The sequence below is a fragment of the Alligator mississippiensis genome, chromosome 14 (genome assembly GCF_030867095.1).
Source record: "Alligator mississippiensis isolate rAllMis1 chromosome 14, rAllMis1, whole genome shotgun sequence".
Taxonomy (NCBI): Eukaryota; Metazoa; Chordata; order Crocodylia; family Alligatoridae; genus Alligator; species Alligator mississippiensis.
The window spans coordinates 1,411,002-1,423,919 of record NC_081837.1 but is presented as its reverse complement, the minus strand read 5'-3'; the positions used below and the strand labels follow the sequence as shown (position 1 = coordinate 1,423,919).

The 12,918-nt window shown below is 48.1% G+C and overlaps 1 protein-coding gene across 1 annotated transcript in view; it reads right to left on the bottom strand.

The window, feature by feature from the left end:
* TAOK1 (TAO kinase 1) overlaps nucleotides 1–12,888 on the bottom strand; it is a 73,551-nt gene extending 60,663 nt beyond the window's left edge. Inside the window, exon 1 of the mRNA XM_059717079.1 lies at nucleotides 12,753–12,888. The gene's annotated coding sequence lies outside the window, so the exon portion shown is untranslated. The remainder of the gene's footprint in view (nucleotides 1–12,752) is intronic.
* Nucleotides 12,889–12,918: the final 30 nt, after the last annotated feature.

The following is a 12,918-nucleotide window of genomic DNA, read 5'->3' as shown; positions in this document are numbered from 1 at the left end:
TTTTCATCAAAGGCTTTCCAACTCTCGGGTTACTTCCTTTATGAACCAACTCTCCAACACCCTGGAAGACAGATTTCCACCCGGAATCTGGCCCTCAAAAAAGATCCCCAGAAAAAAAACAAGCCAGGGAGGGTGAGATGTGCTTTTCCTCGTGTTTCTAGGACAAAACAAACTTTTTTCCCCGTCTAAAAAGCAGTTTAAACCTTTTATCATATTCATCCAGCAAGCAGGCAGAGCCACACATCCACTGCTTGCAATCTCCCTTCCTGCTGCATTATAATCACTGTTTATTTGCAGAATACATTTCGTATTTGTTTTTATAGAGGTGAGTGCTCTTGCTGTAATCAAAATGTAATAAAAGGCTAAAAACAATAAACTCGTTTGAAACAATGTAGGTTTGAAACTGCCACTGCTTAAAGGCCCCACAGAAAGATTCCTTTGATATGATGCAAGCATTTTAAAGAGGACCTTCCTAGCATGGCCTGCTGAATATGTAATGCCAGAAAAAGAGGAGGGTTACTGAATATGGAGGCATAAAAAAAATGATATACTAAAAGAGGAAAGTCTGTTTTCTGTAGGGAAGAGGTTTGCATAGATTGTCTGTACTCATTAGTGTAAGGGAGAACCCCAGACAGGAGAATGCAAGTTGACTATTCCACGCCACAAGCAAATTCATAGTTCATGCAATACTTGAACCAGTCAGATTAACATGACAGGAAAGCTCAATGATAACATGTTTTGAATAGTAAACTCCTTACAATTCTGCATCTGTAGCACTGATAGAAGGCTCCGGTCAAGCTCAGGACCCAGCGTGCTGGACACTCCCTGGCCCACACATGCAATCTTTGCTTGAAACCCAAAGCAGCAACTGAGCACAGCAAACAAAATCTGATTTGGGAAGGGGAGGGGACCGTTTTGTGGCTTTGGCAAGTATTACTGCACAGGACAGCAGCTTCCGGATCACCCAAAAGCATCTGCTGATTTTTTGGGGGGGTATTTTGAGATAAAACTAACACCGCCACCATCTCCACCTGGGCTTACAACTGCACCGATCCTCAGCTGGAAAGCTCAGTTGACTGCGTGCTTCAGAGTAATACTTCAATGAGGTCATAATAAATTTTATTTCTCAACCGAGCAAAACAAATTAAGTCTTGTAATTAACTTAGGAGCCATACTCCGAAGACCACATCAATCAGCCAACCACCTCTTGTTCGAGACCAGCCCGGGAAAGAGCTGCAGAACAGGTATCCCTTGCAGGCTTTCTTGCACCAGCCCTGAACTTGTCTTGAGGCTGCTGCTGCGGCCTCCTCCAGAAATGCTGCATGACGCACCTGACGGAGCTCAGATAACAGTGAGATTCTGCATTCACAGTCCTGCGGGGCTCCAGTGGATCCCTAGGTCCACTTCTCGACATTTTACTTTAAAAGTGATGCAGATGCATTAGAAAGGATCCACTGAAGAGCAACAGGAATGATAAGGGGGTTGGAAAACATGACCTGGGTGGAAAAGCTGACGGAATCGGGTTTGTTTAGTCTAGCAAAGGGAAGGCTCAGGGGGGGGCCGTGACAACAGGTCTTCCCATATGTAAAAGGTTGTTGTGAAGAGAATGATGGATTGTTTTCCATATGCGGAGACGGAAGGACAAGGAAAAGTGAGCCCAATTTGGAGGAAAGAAAAGTGCTACCCATGACCAAACTGAACCGCGAGATGCTCCTTGACCCCAAAGCAGAAAATGAGCCAGCAAAGGGAGAACTACAATGCAAACAGTGCACCTAGGCCACAAATACCAGCCCTTGCCGCGCACCTCTCCAATGACTTGTGTAAACAGAGGGGCCTTGCAATGCACAAGGCAAAGCTATACAGGCTACACCAGCTCCAATGCTGCAAGTCTGCAGTGTGCTGAAAACGGGGGAGCAAGACCTCATACCTCTCCTGTCACCAGACAGCTCGGGGAGCCTGCAGGAGGGCCCCGAAATCACCAGCATCCTTACCGACTTCCACTGCAGTTCTGATTAGGATACCAACGCGGCTCCGGCACAGCTGGTAAAAGGACAGGTTCTGCTCCCACAGGGCTCGCAGGGCAAATTCTGAGGTGCAGGTCCAGACTTGCAAAGCCACATGGCCAGGAGTATCTTCACTCTGAGAACAGCCCCATCGCCCTCTTTGGTGTAAGCGCTGACAGAATGAAGGACTCTCAGCGTGTACAGACATTCACTCTCCTGGGAGAAACTCTCCTGACAGTGACTTAACCCTGGTTGTTTCCAGGTTGGTTTGTCCTGGAGTGGCTCTTTTTTACTCTGGGAGAAAAAGACAACATCTGTACACTCATGGTTTCTCCTGGGAGTGCAGTGACTCTCCCGGGAGAAACTGAATGTCTGTACAAGGACACAGTTTGCTCCTCAGCGGGTTTGAGGACCAATGTGACCGAGGATGAACTGAAGACTCTCTCTCAGGTTTGTTTTAAAGACGAGCATAGCAAAGGAGGTGACAGATCACAGCTCATCTACCATCCTGGCAAAAATCTCATGATTAAGCCAGCTAAGTTATCAACTCTGTGGGACTGCAAGGATATAAGACAAAAATCATCACAGAACTATTACCAGAAAACAGAATAGGCTCTGTTCTGCATTACAACCAAGAAGTGAACCCAAGCCCTAGGATCGGAAAGGGTGGATGGCCCTACTTTTCAGATGCCCTCACACCATCTCTGCTGTACACCAGAAACAGGGGGCTGTGAACGTAAGACATGACCTTTGCTTTCACAGTCCCCATCACACTACCTGGGAGGCCACGTGGCCTGGGGTGTCAGGGCACTGGGTTAGTACCTTGATTTAATTCTCAGCACTTCCACTGAGTAGCAGGGTGACCTTGTATAGGTCACTTCCCTCCATTTTACAGATGGAAAAATAGATGCTGATCTCTCTGTGAGCTCCTTGGATGAAATCATCACCATCATCATCATCTTGTCAAACTGGAGGAAATTAGAATGACAAAAGCACTGCACTGAAGATTAGTAACCTTCCCAGATTCTAGCTGCCTTAGAAATTTCTACTTTTCACGTTATCATTTCATGTCGCATCGATATTAGCACTTCCTGACGTGCATTTGTATTTAAATATCAAAAATACTTAAAATAGCTACAAAAATGTACACTGGTTGTACTAACTTACAGGCACTGAGGAAATTAAATATTTTTCTTTCATCCATGGAAGCCCAGTGGGGGAATATGACAGGCTCCCAAATGAGTAAGAGGCCCTGATTTCAGTTGTTGACTGGCATGGAAGGACCCTGGAGCTCAATGCCAGGGCCTGCCAGGGGCAGCCTGCAGTCAGGCCATGAGTATCCAATTTTAATCTGCAGAAGGGGATATTAACAGATCCAAAAATCTAGCTAATCACCTTAAGTAAAACTGAAAGCTTATATTTTCCAAGATGATATGAAAAGTTACCATATATCAAAAAATCACTTGTCATATCCTTTTTAACAAGTGACAGATTCAGTCATTAAAATCCTCAATAGTGCCTCAAGAACGTGCACTAGATCACTGCTGCTTAATGAGTTCTGGTTTTTCAAAACGTTATCCTTCCCTTTTCAGTCCGCATCCACGTTCCATTCTCGCTGGTCGCAATTCGGTAACAGAAGTTTTACTGAGATTTTCTGGTTTTGCAGGGAGCTCGGTGATGTTGTGATGAAAACAAGTGTTTGCTGAAGTTTCCTTCTTCCTTCCACTGCCAGTGATGCTTGACACGTCCAAGACAGGGGTTTTCTTATAATCACTCTGGCATCAACTTCCAAGATATTTAAGGAGGTCAGATCTACAAGCCCAACCCACGAGGTGAAGGTACTTTTGCCAGTATAGCTAATTCCACTTGAGGAACTACCATAAACTATGTCACCAAGAGCACTTTTGTGGTTGTGAGAGGTGCAGCTGCTCTTGGAGGGTTTGCCGGTAGAGCTCTACTGAAACTTTTCAAAAGCACACCTCATTACTATTAAACCAGTGCAATTAAATCAGGGCAAAGGTAAGTAAAGTTGGGCTAGCACAGCTTCTTGCGTTTAGACAAGCCCCAAGTCTTCACTTGGAAACAAGAGGCAAACACACAGGTGACCAAATCACAGGGGCTTCTCCCTCTTCAGTCTTACTCATCAGAGTTTCCCACCCATGGCTACCACCACTGTAAAGGGACCAGTGATAGAAGCAGGTCGGTAAACTAGCTGCAGGTAGTTAACTACCCCAGACAACAGAGTAGTTAAGATACCAGCAAAAAGCCTTCACTATCACTGCCACTGGTCGACAATCAACACAATGGGCAATTTAAGAAGTGTCTGCAGGCTTTGTCCGATCTCTAGACTGTAAGCACAGCCTTCTGTGCTAGTTTTCACATTCATTTTCTTAACAGGTTGTCAATCATCACTAGTAGTAAAGAACATTGTTAGGAATATAAACTAGGCTCCCTGCATTCACATGTCTGTTAGTAGCCTATCGCTGGGTAGACAAAGCTATAGATGCTTATGGTGCTCTACTAAGCATTTGAAAAATCCATCTGCCTCCTTTCGGCTTGCAAGCACTGTATAAACCTTTCTTTGGCTTTGTGTCTTGGCACTTAAACCAACCTGCAGTGGAAAGACTTCATGGAGAATGCCTCATCCCACCCCGCCCAATGCAGGGCTTCTTATAGCTTTCTTCAAAGCATCTAGAATGAGCCACCAGTGGATGATAAAGACCTCCACGTTTGGTCCACTACAGCAGCTCTTTTTGGTGGGCCCCACAGCCTAGTTCTGCTTGCAAAACTTCATGTGTGTCCACATTCAAAGCTGTTGTGTGGACACACTCCTCCTTTCCGCTGGCAGGACAACATCAGCTCTGCAACAGAAAAAGTCTTCTGCTTCCACTGCGCAGCCAACAGAAGTGCCAGTAGCGAGATTTATGCATTCTTCAGGGAGGCCTGTTCCCTTTGGCAGTTCTGCCTTCCCAGGGTGCCCAATGCATCTTGCTGTAGTCGACGAAGAACAGCTGTACGGAGCCACCAGAAGCTGCTACCAGCCAGCAAACCTCCCCACCCAGTATAGGCTAGGCCTCAGACATCAACTTCTGCCAGTCAGTCCCTCTGCACCTCCCAAAAGGAAGTTTACAGCCTGTACAGCTGTGAATTCCTGAATGTCAAGTTATACAGCGATGTCTTCGTGAGCAGCGTCTGCCTACTTATTGTGCAAGTGCCCAGATCTCCGGGCACAGGCTTCCCAAGCAGCAGCGCAGGCATTACCAGTACTGCAGTTGTTTTCAAGACTGCCAGGCAGACAGACCCTGCATGCAGTAAGGAGACAGGTAAGAATGGGATCTGTTTCTGAGGTAGCTCCTTCCCCTTCCAGCAGCCAAAAGGGGCAACAAGACCTGGGTGCTTTTCCACCCTATGGGGCAGGAACCATCGTTCTTGCCCTCTTCTGAGAAACTATGGTTAGATCATATCATATCTACACTATGCAGCTAGCCAAGCCCAGATGGGAGTATCCTCACACCAAGCCCCTGCCTATATGTTACTATGTCTGCACCTGCCCAGGTGTATCTGGGGCATCTCTCACGGTTCTTGGTAATGGAAGGCTCTCGGATTCTCTCTCAGTCCCTTGGGGGGACTCCTGAAGAGAGCGCTGCAGGCCCAGCACAACTACAGGGATTCCTCCCCGCACGCTTATTGTTACACACTCATCTCACTGTGTTTTATTCAACTTATTAAAGTTTCGACAGGCACTTTATCCATGCAGACATGGCCAAACCATGTCATGAATGGATTACAAAACCATGCTTTCACCAAGCACTACTGTAGCCAAAGAACAGCTCTGGAACGTATTTATAGCACTGTTTAGTCCCATCAATGTCATGGAAGACCCACAACTGATTTTAACAACTGCCATTAAACTCGGTTGCTTTTCTACATAGCGATAAAAACCAAAGATCCTAACACGTACCTGCCTTCAAAAAACAGCCCAAGTATTCACAGAAGCGGCGGAAAAGCAAGGGGTAGCCAAACTTAACAGAGTGATATGCCTACAGCCTTCTTTCTCAGACGGGTTTGTGACTCCCTGGGGGAAGAAGTAGAAAGTAGGAGGAGTTAATACCACTGACAACTGCCAGCGAGGCTAGTACTAAAAACAACCCATGTTGCACTGGCTCCGAGACCAAGCTTCAGGAGCACTAGTAATTTATGGTTTCCCAGGGAGAGAGATGTACTACACCCCTCACTGTACTCCAGTGGCCTGTCTGTGAAGCAGCATTAGCGCCAATTCCTCAGATAACCTCTCTCCTGCTCTCCTGGGCCCGAGGGCATAATAGTCAACAATTAAAAGGGGACCGAAGAGAGAGATCGGCATTCTATGCGGAGAAAGGGGAGGGGACACCGTGATAACCAACATGTGTAAGATCATGTAAACAGAGAGCCCCCAAGGAGCTCAAGTACAATTTAACTCTTGGGGAGGAGGATAATATGCTCGGGGCTGCTGCTGCTATAGCGTGACACTGCCAGGAAAAAAAAAAAAAGGGATTTCTGGATGACAGGAAGGACTGATTCAAACACATGGACGGAGCAAATGCTGAGCTGTCGTCCCTGGGGAAAGGAGCCCATTCTCCTTCATCCTATCCTTCTTCACATGCTCCAGTTTCGCATCCGGCTGGATCCGAACTCCTCCTTCAGTGGGGTGCAGTGGGTTATCTCAGGAATCAAGGCTGGCGAGCAGGGAAGGACTGTTATACAAACCAGCGACGGAGTATGGGAAGGCTGGGAAAAGCTGATCCCCTGGGACTCTGCCCACTTGAAAGGGTTGCGTCTTCTGATTCCTGGCAAGTGGGGACCGGCTGTGGAAGAAGTCTTTTAAGTTTACTTCTTGAGATGCAAAAAAAGGAAAGACTGCTTTACTTTCCAAAGTGCTGTTCTAAGAATTAAGGCATAACACACATTGACTTTTGGTCTCAAAACTATAGGTAATATCTCTCAATCAATACAAAACACCTATGCACGTTTTCTGAACATAGCTTAACATTACCAACATACAGTTAAGGCTTCGATTAAATTCAGAGAAATCATTAGCACAAATGCCATTAGAGCACTCCCCTGAAAATAAGTCTTGCATATTCCTCAAATGAAGCTATTTTACAGAACCGAGGAAAAAAACCAAACCCTCTCTAGCCTGCACACCATGTTTTACTATAGCAGAATTACCTGCATAGGTGTCAACATTTCTAGCTGGAGTCAGTGGTAGGTCACGGATGCAGAGAACGGCGCATTTCACAACTTGAGAGCCCCGTGATGTTTTGTGTTCTTTCCCCAAAGTATCAGCTTCCATTTAAAAATAACTCAAGTTTCTTTTTTTTTCCTGTTGTGAAGACATTGTTCAACATACACTAATGCCCCACTAACTAAACTGGGGATGAAGAGGAACCTGTCTTTGGGCAAGCAATACCACAGGCACAACAGCAAGAGCTACTGCCTGTTCACAATAGCCCAACATTACCCTGAATAGCCTGAGGGCCCCATCTCTCTATCCAACACAGGCCTCAAGCACCTGAGCGGCACAGCCTTCAATGTACACACCTTCACACTAGCCCGCCACCAAAGAAATCACCAGTCTTTCAGGTCTGCACGAGGAGAACTGTGGGTCAGAGAGGTGAAGGGCCAGAACCCCAAAGGTGTTTTGGCATCTACGCAAACTATTCAGCCATGCGTCTCCCAGTGAAGTTGGCAGCTAAGCTCCTTTGGGCATCTGGGCTTTGTGATTTGCCTTGAATTGCAAGGGAATCTCCTAGTAGAGCAGGAAATTGAACTTGGGTGTCCAGGGCTACTGCCCTATCCATAAAGTCTTCCTTCCTCCAAAGGCCAACCCTACGAAGCCTGAGAATCTGAAGCTTGGACACAACCGGGCTTGCCTTGTATTTTTTTAAGTCTAGTTAACCCAAGTTAAATCTTGTGCAAAAAGCTAGATTGAGATAAGAGAGGCACCTCTTTACGCAGGTCCACAAAGGAACATGCATCAGTTTACATCCATTTTAAAAACGATTCTAGTTCATCCAGCACAACTTCTGGCTGCTGACAAAGACAACTGCAGTCTGGGCAATTTTATGTTCATAAGGGTTGTGCTGTCACGTCTTCTGGCAAATAAACCAAGAACTGACACTCAGATTCTGCAGCATCTCAAAACCTGAAAAGGTGCCTCAAATTTTAGCAAATTACAAAGAGAAATTCTCAACTGACCAATGGAAAGAGGCAAATACTGTCAGAGGTTGATAACAAAATCAAAAAAATTAAGAAACAACATTTGTGGCACCAATTCTGCTCTCTAGTTATGCTGTTAAGTCCCTTAAGATGGGGGCAGCATCCCCCTCCCCGTTTCTGGTGTGCACTGCATGGCACACTAGTGCTTAAATAGAGAGAAAAGGATATAGTATTCAAAATGCTGACGGCATATACAATTTTCCCCTCAGCATTATAGACTATTTTCCCCTATAAAAGCTAACAGCACACCTTTATGCAGCAAACTGTTTTCACAGGACGGGTTCCCTGCGCTTGAGTCCCCGAGCAGGAGGAGGTTGGTGGTTCTCTGCTCCTTCATCCTGCTGCTCTTTCCATCTTGCTCCCCAGTCTCACCTCCGCCACTGAAATCATGGTGGTGGAGATCAGCTTTTTTTGTTTCTTCTGCTGCACGCACATTGAAGACGGGGTGCTGTAACACCACCTTTTCTGCTCAGGTATTCGGTCAGTTGTTTAAACCTAGTCAGGTGTTGTCAGTGCATGACAAATTGCATCCACCAAGATTTCCTCCTGTAACAGGTCGATCAGGAGCGAGGTATCTGGCCACTACTATAGACATGGACAACTGTTAAAAAACACTGAGCTGCTCTTCTACAACAGGTATTAACTTGGCCCTCTATATACTTACAGCTAAACCCTTCTCAACCAGGGTTCAATGAAGGCATGAGCTGCCTGTGCCTGAGGCTTGATGGCAATCACTGGGGATTCATTGCGTGCAGACAAAAATCTTACAGGCCTGCAAAATGAACAAAATGAGTCCAGAGCTAAGCTTGGGAGCCCTCTTGCTGAAAGGGTGCTTCAGGAAGCTACCGCACAGCGTAGTCCTAGGAGAAATAGAAGCCCAGCCATAAATTGGGAGCAGATCAGAGGCCGCAACCTGTACCAAACACAGCTTTGGATTTGAGCAGGCACATATAAGTGCACTTATGTGCTGCGAGTGTCAAGAGGAAGACCACAGAAAATTGTTCCAGACAATGAGCTGGGCAGGCAAGCAAGGGGCCATGATGCTACACTGCAAGGAAAAGTAGTTAACAGCATTTGTCAAAGTCTTTCCACCATTTTTGGTTGTAGTTTGACACAAGACGATCCTAACGTCTTCTTCCTTTAGAAAAAAAAAAAGCTGTTGTGAAATGTCTGCTCAACACATGGCAGAAATATTCTCCAAATGAACTGTACGCTCATCCGGTTCAAGAGGCACAAAGATGTGCTTAGGTGGGGGGTGAAGGAGCAAGGGCAGCACTGCTCCCAGCCTTCCTTTCCTAGGGAGAGGCACTACGCGGAGCCTTGTCTAGACCCATTCAGCCCTAAAGTGGCCAAATACTTAAGTGCACGTGCAGAGAATACACTCGGTCAGTGGTGTAACACCAGTTACTGCATGGCCAACCATCTACTCTATCTTCAAAACAAAAGCCTTCAATTCTGGGCCTTATCTATTGTTCTCCAAAGTCTACATTACAGGAAACGCAGTACGAGGAGACATCTGAAGATGTAATTGTTAGCACGTTAGTCGATTTTCCCTCCTCTTGTCCTGTCCGCTAATTCTGTTTGCCTGTCCTACCGCTTCTTTTTAAAACATTTTATTCAAGCGACAACTCCAGTATGATAAACACGCTGGCCGAAGATTAAAAGGTACATCAATGGAATGACTATTTACAAACAAGTCAACCTCTAAAGAAAATTCTCCAAGCTAGATAATTGACAAAATGTATAGGGAAGGAAGCATAACATCCACTTGTAAGTTGAACTCAGGACCTCATTCACCCTAGCACACGCGACTTCATGTTAGCTTTACTAATAGCAAAAATGACCAGATTTGGGGCCTTTCCCTTTATTTGAAGAAGGCTAGCATGTCAAAACCAGATCTTCCCAAACCACTCTCGCCTTCCGGAGGCAGCTGCATCGCAGGAGGAAAAACAAAACGAGAAACCTTCTCTCAAGTTCAGAGGGCAAATTAAGAATCAAGTTTACCAACATGTTTGAATGGGCATACACAAGGAAGAAGAGCTCTAAAAACAGGGCAAACACGCCAGCAGAAACTAGCGCGACGTTGTGAATAACCTAGCAGGAAAGCTCAAGCCAGTTATGTTTGTCCTTGGATAAAAGTAGCAGAAGCTGCACCACAGTCAATATAAACAGGGACAAGGGGAATGAAGAGGATCACGTTTATTTTGAAAGAAATATATATAGAACCACTTACACTGCATTAGGAAGAGCTGCTCTGCTCTCCTGCAGCAGGAGCACAAGCACACAGCTCCAGCACCAAAATGCACCATCATTTTCCCCTGCTTTGGGAACATCTTCACTGTTACATCAGCACGGAGCACACCAAAGCTATTTATTTTTCAAGCAGAGAAGACCCCTGTAGCCTTTGCTCTACACTGTGCCACAAGCTACGCTACTACCTGTCGGAGATGACATTTTGGAAACACTTTCATTCGACACATTCCCCAAAGAAATCTACATGCAGGTATATATTTTAAAAAAATCCCAAACAAGGATAACGATGGCACAAGCACTACAAATGGCCTTCATATTAAAGATTCAAACCTGCCGGCAACTTCTTATGAGACTGTCCTTGACACAAGGGGGGGGAACCTGACTCGAAAAACACAATATAGTCAAAGGTGAAGGACAATTTGCTCAGCTCTGTTCATGCAGTGGCTATTTAACCAAGTCAGCCACAAATGCCACCTAATCGATGACTCGCTGCGGTGACAAACAGGAGACAGAAGCACAATAAATACTAGGCGTCTTCTACAGAAACAAGCAAAGCCCGGTTCTCTCCAGGCCAACAACACTGTCATATTCCAGAAGCGGTTTAAAATACCAGCCCTTTAAAGCACATCTATTTGTCTGCCTCTCCTGCCCAGCCTCCCACCAGCGCAGCGGCAGCGCAGGGAAGCGGCCTCCGAGGTGCTGCCTGCCTTCGGCAGCTGCCTCCACCTCCATTTCTGCCAGACCAGGGCAAGCCCCAGGAGCACCAGCAAGGCTGGCAGCGTCGCACGCCCGCACACGCACAGTGGCCCCTACTGACATACATGCATGCACACGCGTGCCCAAGCACGCCCATGGACACACATGCACACGTATGCCTGGGTTTTGCACGCGCACACAATCACACCCGATTGTAACAGACACGCGCACAGGTTTCACACATGCGCCATGCACACAACCACACCCGACACGTGTGCATAGTTTCACACATGCGCCATGCACACAACCACACCTGACACGTGTGCATAGTTTCACACATGCGCCATGCACACAATCACACCTGACACGTGTGCATAGTTTCACACATGCGCCATGCACAATCACACCTGACACGTGTGCATGCAGTTTCACGCATGCGCCATGCACGCACAATCACACCTGACACGCGTGCCTAGTTTCACGCATGCGCCACGCACACTCACACCTGACACGTGTGCATGCAGTTTCACGCATGCGCCACGCACACAGTCACACCTGACACGTGTGCATGCAGTTTCACGCATGCGCCACGCACACAGTCACACCTGACACGTGTGCATGCAGTTTCACGCATGTACCATGCACAATCACACCTGACACGTGTGCATGCAGTTTCACGCATGCGCCACACACACACTCACACCTGACACGTGTGCATGCAGTTTCACACATGTACCATGCACAATCACACCTGACACGTGTGCATGCAGTTTCACGCATGCGCCATGCACACACACTCACACCTGACACGTGTGCATGCACAGTTTTACACATACGCCATGCACACACAATCACACCTGACACGTGCATGTACAGGTGTCACATGCATGCATCTCACCCACTGACACACGGAGATGCACACACAGGTGTTGTGCACACAATCACATGCGCCAGCACGCGTGCATGCCCGCACAGGTTTTGCACGCATGCAGCGCGTGTGCACAACCGCATCCACTGATGCACACACACGTGTGCTCACGTGCAGTTTTAGACACACATGCACAATCACACCCACCAGCACAGGTTTCAGGCGCACACACATGCACAATCACACCCACTGACACACACAGGTTCCAGACGCACCTGCACACTCATGCACCGGTTTCACACACACACACACACACACACACACACACACACTCGCAGGTTTGAGGGATGCGGATGGGAGGAGAGGCGGCTCGCCTCCAACCTTCCAACCCCCGTTTGCAGGCAGGGGCCGGCCCCAGGCGTGCACACACACACAAGCACACTGACACAATCACGTTGACACCAGCACGGCCCGGCAGTGACACACTCACGCACGCACGCACACTCAGGCCCGGCGGGCGGGCGGGCGGCGCTGCTCAGTGCTCGCAGCCCGGGGGAGGGAGGGACGGCCCGGCCCCGGCCGCGGCCCCGGCGGCAGCGCCATTCCCGCCCCGCCCGCCCGGGGCTCCGCAGCGCCGCAGCAGAGGGAGGGAGGGAGCCGGGGCGGGCGCTTACCGTGTGTGCCGGCGGCGGGGGCGGCGGCCGGGTGAGGCCGGGCCAGGCCGGGCCGGGCGTGCGGGAGGAGGAGGGGGCCGCCTCAGCGCCGCCGCCGCCGCCTCAGCCCCGCTCCCTGCGCTGCGCTGCGCTCCCTCCGCTCCTCCGCGCTGCGCCGCCGCCGCCG